General features: G+C 38.5%; 1 long non-coding RNA gene across 1 annotated transcript; it reads left to right on the forward strand.

The window, feature by feature from the left end:
* Nucleotides 1–2,880: 2,880 nt before the first annotated feature.
* Nucleotides 2,881–8,122, forward strand: LOC138972221 (uncharacterized). Its single transcript, XR_011457498.1, has 3 exons — nucleotides 2,881–2,977; nucleotides 5,745–5,861; nucleotides 7,993–8,122. It is a non-coding gene; the product is annotated as an uncharacterized lncRNA (long non-coding RNA).
* The last annotated feature ends 472 nt before the right edge of the window (nucleotides 8,123–8,594 follow it).

The following is an 8,594-nucleotide window of genomic DNA, read 5'->3' on the forward strand; positions in this document are numbered from 1 at the left end:
AACTGTCTACCCTCTGCTTTAACTTCTTTTCTGGTTCGTCTCCTGCTTACTTCTCTGAACTCCTCACCGTCTATTCTCCAGCAAGACAACTCCGTGCCTCTTCTGACTGTCGCATCCTTACCATTCCACACACCAAAACCAAAACATACGGACAACGCACTTTTACTTTCTGCGCACCCACACAATGGAATTATCTCCCCTTTCACATCCGCCACTCTCAGTCACCCCAAGCATTCAAACGAGCACTTAAAACGCACCTCTTCAGGAAATACAACCTCTGATTTTGTTTTCTCAGTCCATCAGTAGGCTACATGTAGTGTTATTTGTTGTTTTAGTGATTTTTCACCACCTATTTTATTCATGTTTTTATTACTTAGTTAGTGGAAGAATCTTGTGTAATGTATGTTTGAAGGTGTATGCTTTTAATTAAGCGTTGTTGACTATGAATGTAGATGTAAATGCTTGCATAACTGTGTTTTAATTTTAGTGTTATTTGTTGTTTTAGTGATTTTTCACTACCTATTTTATTCATGTTTTTATTATTTAGTTAGTGGAAGAATCTTTTGTAATGTATCTTTGATGGTGTATGCTTTTAATTAAGCGTTGTTGACTATGAATGTAGATGTAAATGCTTGTATAACTGTGTTTTAATTTTAAATGTGTCAAGCGCAAAGAGCATACTTGTATAGTTATGATGTTGCGCTATATAAATGCTCATTTATTATTATTATTATTATTATTATTATTATTATTATTATTATTATTATTATTATTATTATTATTATTATTATTATTATTATTATTATTAAACAGATTAAATGTGCATTTTAAATGTGCTTACAGCAAAGAAATGCCTCCTTACTTACCACAAATATACTGGTACCACATTCATCGCACCTGCGTCTTCTTACCAAAACCTATCGATATATTTGTTTACGATATATTGGTAATTACCAACCGTTAACTATTTTTCAAAAATCTGAAATGACTTTTAAGAATCAAAGAAAGATTCGCTAAAACGATTGACTTCAGAAAATAAGCAATATTTTTCTGAACCATGAAATAAAAATCGAACACTCCGTTTGATCTTTTATTTTGGTAGATTGATGATAATAAATCATAACAATGAATAGGTAGTACTACTGACATTTGCATTGGCATGATTGTGTGTTGTATGTGCAGTCAAAGCAATCCAGGGCGAACTTTTCTACGTGACTCTCAAAGTACGAACACCAGACTCTATATCTGACTTTCAACATCGCCCTGGCTTCGTCCTGAGTGTCTACAGCTATGCAGGTTTGTGGGGGACTTCTCTCAGTTGACGGTCTAACTATTATTATGTGATACGCTTGGAAGGTTAATTGTAGCTACACTACACAACTTTTCTCTCTGTGACTTTACTCTACATATCCGATCACGAATGGTTCAGTTTGTTTAATCCGTGATATCACCATCCGCACGACGCATATTATTTGCATCCAGCCTTTGATACAAACTAGTACATATACTACTAAGGGCGATGTAAGATGTCCAATTTTCCATTGAAACTAATGCCCACTGATTTATTGTTAGGCAATTGTTACGGTTCTCGGGGAACACGCATGGTCTATAGTTTCATCTTTATCAACATTGGTTAAGTTTTATGACGATGAAGCAGAAGGCAATGTGAACCCTCAGGATCGATGAAAAAGCATCTTCTTCTTTGTTCATGAAATTGAACTCAAACGTTTATTCGTGTTTTGCATTTTGGCAGCTATACTCGATTACGAAGAAAGCATGCTTGGTATTTTCGGGTTTCTATAACCCCATCACCTCTGGCGTATATTACAGGACCTTCTCCGTGCGTACTTGGTCTTGTGCTTGCGTAAACACACGAAGGGGGATAAGGTACCAGCAGGTCTGCACATCCGTTGACCTGACAGATCGGAATAAAAATCTGTAACCTTAACCAACCAGGCAAAGCCGAAATTGAACACTGGATCTTCCACTTATTGGGCGTATTTTCCACTAGGCCAGTATCCCATTGTGACCCCAGTCTTCATAATGCGTATTTAGGATCCCGCCGTGTTGACACAACATGACAGTGTGTGTGTGTGTGTATGTGTATGTGTGTGTGTATGTGTGTGTGTGTGTGTGTGTGTGTGTGTGTGTGTGTGTGTGTGTGTGTGTGTGTGTGTGTGTGTGTGTGTGTGTGTGTGTGTGTGTGTGTGTGTTATAGACTGTCGTCGGGAACTTCCAAGGCTAAGTGAAGGAGAAGGAGAACTATCGAGTCCAAACTACCCCGGTGCATACCCACCAGACACGTTCTGCCAGTGGACCTTTACACCTGACATTGAGAGCCAAATTACAATCTTTTTCGTTGACATCAACATTGCTGAAGAGGGTAAGAGAAAAGTGACGGGTGCAATGCATGGTGTTTGTATTTGGTTACTTGCTTTTTTGCCTATTGAGAATATTCCGAAAATCTTAAATGGCTTGCAAAGAAAAAGCTTTGTAACAAAGTAACAAGCATAAACAAAATAGGAAGAAGTGACGGCAGGTTAGAAGAACAATAACACGATAACAATGAAAATGTACTCAACAGAAACATGAACAAAACACGATGAAAAAAGAGAACCTGTTTGCAACAATTGTCTACTTCAGCAAATGAATAAATATGATAAATGAAAGAGAAGGGAAGGGGAAAAAAGCAAAGACGATGACAGTTTATGCTGCAGACTATAATAATAATAATAGTAACGGGTATTTATATAGCGCCTTATCCGAAGTTCAAAGCGCGTATGCCGTGTGAGATGGAATTTTTTACACAATATATCACGGATTCACATGTGAATATATGTTCAAGCAATTAAGAAAATCAGTCTTTCTTTCACAGATTGCAATGAAGGTGGAGTGACCATCCAGTTTACTTCGGACTTTGGAACTGGGAAGCGGAAATTCTGCAACAGTAGTGATGCTGCGGACCCCTTTGAGAAATGTGTGTGAAGGGAAGGGGACACACGCCTTAACAATTATAAAGACACACATTGTAGCAGAAATAATTTAAATTTCGTGTGAAGCACTTCCAATGGACATGTCTGGCACAATAATGTGGGGTTATGCCTTTCCTGATAGGAGCATTTACTATCAGAGGAAAGAACATAAGCGTTGGGAAATGGGCAATTGTCCAAAACAAAAGAACACATTAAAAGGACAGAACTAAGCACATTACACGTGCATGTGTTTGCCAGAGATACAACAATCAATATTCATACTGTAGGTTAGTGACTAGCTGACACTAGGTTCTAATGCACTGGTGCTTGCAATTTCATTGAATAAAGACCAAATGCTAAGAAACAGTTCTTCTAACACAATCATGACTTTTTGAAGTGAAGGTTAACCTTATACAGTAACAAGTCGCGTAAGGCGAAATTACTACATTTAGTCAAGCTGTGGGACTCTCAGAATGAAACTGAACGCACTGCATTTTTTTCAAAATGACCGTAGTACGCCGCTTGTGCAAAACGGAGTGAAACTGACGAGCCTATTCAGCGCGGTAGTGGTTTCGCTGTGCTGCATAGCACGCTTGTCTGTACCTCTCTTCGTTTGAACTTTCTGAGCGTGCTTTTAATCCAAACATATAATATCTATATGTTTTTTGGAAACAGAAACCGACACGGAATAAGATGAAATTGTTTTTAAATCGATTTCGGAAATTTGATTTTGATAATAATTTTTATATTTTTGATTTTCAGACCTTGTTTTTAATCCGAATATAACATGTTTATATGTTTTTGGAATCAGAAAATAATGAAGAATAAGATGAACGTAAATTTGGATCGTTTTATACAAAAATAATTTTAATTACAATTTTCAGATTTGTAATGACCAAAGTCATTAATTAATTTTTAAGCCACCAACCTGAAATGCAATACAAAAGTCCGGCCTTTGTCGAAGATTGCTTGGCCAAAATTTCAATCAATTTGATTGAAACATGAGGGTGTGACAGTGCCGCCTCAACTTTCACAAAAAGCCGGATATGACGACATCAAAGACATTTATCGACAAAAATGGAAAAAAAAACATCCGGGGATAACATTCCCCGGAACTCTCATGTCAGATTTCATAAAGATCGGTCTAGTAGTTTACTCTCAATCGCTCTACACACACACGCACACACACACACACACACACACACACACACACACACACACACACACACACACACACACGCACACGTACGCACGCACACTCACACACATACACCACGACCCTCGTCTCGATTCCCCCTCTATGTTAAAACATTTAGTCAAAACTTGACTAAATGTAAAAACGACGAGGACATTATCTGGGTGATTCTAGAAAATGTAAGGGGGTAGACCTACCTAGAGTTGGGTGTATTGTTGTTTATGTATGCTACATAGTAACATCTCAATGGATTTTGATGGAATTTGGTGGGCATCTATGTCAGTTATGTAGATTTTCCGGAAAATAATTGGTTAGCTCATCGATTTTCACAAACATGAGGAAAAAAAAAGAAAAAAAAGAAAAATAACATGTTGTGAACAACAACATGTTGGTATTACTTTTTACACAATATGTGTTACACTTTTTATCACTGAAAGCTGTACTTTGAAAAAGTGATGAAAAACAAGTTTACCTGGAGCCTGAACTAGGAAAACAAATATGTGGCATATTACCAGTAAACGCCATGTACACAACTTAATAAAAAAATAAAATAAAAAATCTCCCCTTAGTATACATTATGATATTTTTGATCTGTATGTTTGATTACAGTCCGTTGCGATATAACCTTGATTGGTTGAAAACGACGTTAAACACCAAATAAAAAAATAAATAAATAAAGATTGATTACAGTTTGGCAATTCTCGAATCCAGCAATGGCTAAAATCTATTTCCAGGACAAATTACAAGGCTCTAACATAAACACTGAGAAAACTGTGGTGTAAAAACACCCTCAAAAGGGGCGTTTTCTGAGAAAATCTGCATGCTAAAAATAGTTAATTTGTGTGTACAATGAAAGATAGAGTAATACATTATGGGACCGGATGTTGGGTTTTCAGGGTTGATACACACTTGCTTAGAACCATCACATCTCCAGTTTGGATTGTAACTGATAAAAAATTCCATCTGTAAATGAAAATAGAGAGATTCAGCGTGCTAATGATGCCACACACTAGTGCTGTAGGTTCTCCAAAAAAGCTTTTTTTGCCACACTCTAGACAACAATATGCAGGGTTGCTTCATGAAGGGAAGTTAGTGTACGTTAGTGTACGTTATTCACACTAAAGTTCTGGAAACAAAAGGTCATGAGCTTGTCCTGTCACGCTCCTTGTTTTCATTCGATGAGATGAAGCTATGTATATATACGCGATTAATCGAATCCGATTTTTTTTCGCAATCAAGTACGCAATACAAATGGCAACTATGTAAGTGTATTGTGTATATACTATTTTGTATCCACTTAATCGTGAAAATGATCAAATGTTGATAAGTAAATGCAGACTTTAACATACTTTGCTGTTTGAATGAAAAAAAACCAGAATTTGTTCTTAGGAGTTGGGAATATACATTCTTTATGCCGCAATCAAATCCTCGAAACAAAAATGCACCGAGTAGCAGAGGCAAACCTCTTCTTACTCAATGCTGACCTTGACAACTTGTCCTGTTTATATCTTAGGGATTGAGCCTTAGGTTTTGTTATGTCTTGCTGACTTTAACTGTTGTTTTTGATATTTCCTTAGCGATGCTACCCTCATTATCGACTGACACTGGACGAGTGACTATCACATTCCGAAGCAGCAAATCCATCCACAAACATCGATACGGATTCAAACTCCAATACATCGTGAGGAACAGAAGTAAGTATTTGTGCACGATCATTATGTGACACTGTTAACTTCTTAAAGTACTGTGCATGAACAGTCAGGTAGATGTCAAGAATCAAGCCAGACGTTCCCAGCACAAGCGTTTCTTTTCGTCGAAACTTTAGAACCATCTCGTTCCACTGGCTTAACGAGAATTGTGTTGGAACATTCACAATGTTAGTGTGTGATTTAAATCCTTATCTGACTTTTGTTTTCGTTCGTGCATTAACAAGAAAGGGTACTGCATCACCTCAGACGAGCATTGAATTTTGAACAGTGTAATTGTTTTATTGTCAGAACTATATAGAGTGAGGTGTTACCTGAAGTGTTGTGTTATATCATGGTATGTTATAGAAGTTAAACTGCGTGTGAAAGTTACAAAGAAAAGGAAACTTTTTTTCAGATTGCTTGGTTACCAACAGCATCGCTTTGAGTGTTAATCAATTGTGTCTCATTAACCAATGTTTGTGTAATTAAGCCGGTTGGGTTTGTGTACGTTGTCCAATTGTCAATGTCTTTGCTTTTTAATGGTGGCAAGCTATATCTACAGGTAAGCCCACTGAGGTCCATGTGTTTTTAGACTCACCCCTTCGCTAGAGACTGGCCTATAATGTTGCTTTGAAAACGCAACGCACCGAATAGTCACTTTTTTCACAAACCCTACAGTGTTATGTGCGGTGTCTGGACTCTACTTCCTAGCTAAAGATGTTCCAGGCTGGAAAGTGCGCACGTAAGCGTTGATATAGGACACATTTTCCGGACAGAGAGTCCGCTTTTAGGACTTATTTTCCGAACTGAAAGTCCGCTTTGTTCAGTTTTTGTTTTTTAAATTTCTGTCAGGGACAATTTGACGACGCGAAGCGTTTAGTTGAGTTCGAACCTCCTAGGGGCGTAAGGGGGCATGCCTCAGCTCCCCCTCCCCCCTTTGAGAAAATATTGATAAAAACAAAGGAAAATGGCGCAATCCGGTGCAATCTGAGCCACAAAACTTCCTCTAATACACCTTCCAAAAAGTAAATTTAAGAAGACACATTTGGATCAAAACTAGGACAATTGACTAATCTGGTGCAACCTGAGCAAGCACATTACCCAACTACTTTTCAAAACCATCACTTAGAAGACAAAGGCCGGCTCCGGAGGGGGTCATTATCAAGGAAAATGGAGCAATCTGGTGCAATCTGAGCCATCAGTTTTTCTTTGTTTTCAAAATTGTATAACAGTATTATTATTATTTTTTATTTTTTTATTTTTGTTTTAGGCTGGGGGGTTCCGGAAACCCCCCCTGGATCCGCCCCTGCTCACACCAACACACACACACACACACACACGCACACGCACACACACACACACATACACACACACACACACACGCACACACAGACGCACACGCACACACACACACACACACACACACACACACACACACACACACACACACACACACATTTTTTTCTCCAACATATAAAAAAAAATCATTTCGATCGGGAAGACCGATTCGTTTATTGCAAAAGCCAGCGCACAAAGTGGAGAGATAATGAACCAATACAAGAACACCGAGAAGAAACTGACACAGAAAAACAATCCGGACCAGACGGGAATCGGTCTGAAGACCTTCAAACTCCGAAATCCAACACCATAGCAACTGCGCCAAGGAGGAAGCAATAAAAACCCACGATTTTTAAGTCCACTTATAGCTAATGCGGCCAAGTGCGCACAACCATGACACCTTCACCTGGGTATCTGTAACAGGAAAATATGTCCCCCAAGACTCAAAGTCCGACGGACCCCCTAAATAATTATAGGCTAGGACTTTCTGTCCTGGGAAAATGTGTCCGCTAAAAGTCCAGGACAATTTGTCTGGATGGGGACTACCGAGGTAGGTCTCCCGTTCCTGGGAACGAAAGTCCGTATGACTCCTTTTCCCAGCAGACAACTTTTCTTTTTACGCCGGTGTTACTATTTTGCCTTGAAATTGAGAGGTTTGGAAATATTTCAAATTTCTTTGCGGGTTGTTCTCTCATTTATGTACCAAATAACTATGCTAGTTGAGTGTGTGTTTTTAATGTCAAAAGTTCATAATTTTGTATGAGAGCTAAATTGCAGACTGGTTATTTTCTGTCACTAGGCAGCACGTGTGGCGGTGTTTTGAAGACAGGAGGCGAATACCAGAGCCCTAGATATCCAAAGTCTGCCCCTAAAATGGCACAGTGCATTTACGTCTTCCATCCTCCACCATCGGTTTCTGGAAATCTTGCCATCATGGTAATATGTTACTGGAAAAAGGAGCAGTAGTAGGTAGAGGAGAAGCGGAAGGGGAAAGATACGTAGAGGTTATAAAACAGCTTCATGTTCTTGAATTGAAAGGGATGTGTGCGTTTAACTGCGTGTTCTGTTTAAGAAATATTGTTCATAATTGACCGACAGATTGCAGTCAAAGTGTGTCAAAGTGACCGAGTGTGTAGAAATCCGAAATATGAGCAACTCTAGCTCTACACAAAGTATGAGATACCTATCTCGCGCCGATTGTTTGTTCAAGGTTAATCCGATTCAGAAAACAAAGAAACTCGTGGTAGATTTTGATTCAGAAAACAACTGAACTCATTGAATGTTTATTCAATGTCGTATCTTCAAGCGTGTAGTTCTTAGACGTTTAAATGCGGTATGTTTATGTTGTTTTGCTCCAGAGATGCATATTTTGAACATGTGAGCGTTTGGAACTTTTAAGGC

Source organism: Littorina saxatilis, linkage group LG8 (assembly GCF_037325665.1).
Source record: "Littorina saxatilis isolate snail1 linkage group LG8, US_GU_Lsax_2.0, whole genome shotgun sequence".
NCBI lineage: Eukaryota > Metazoa > Mollusca > Gastropoda > Littorinimorpha > Littorinidae > Littorina > Littorina saxatilis.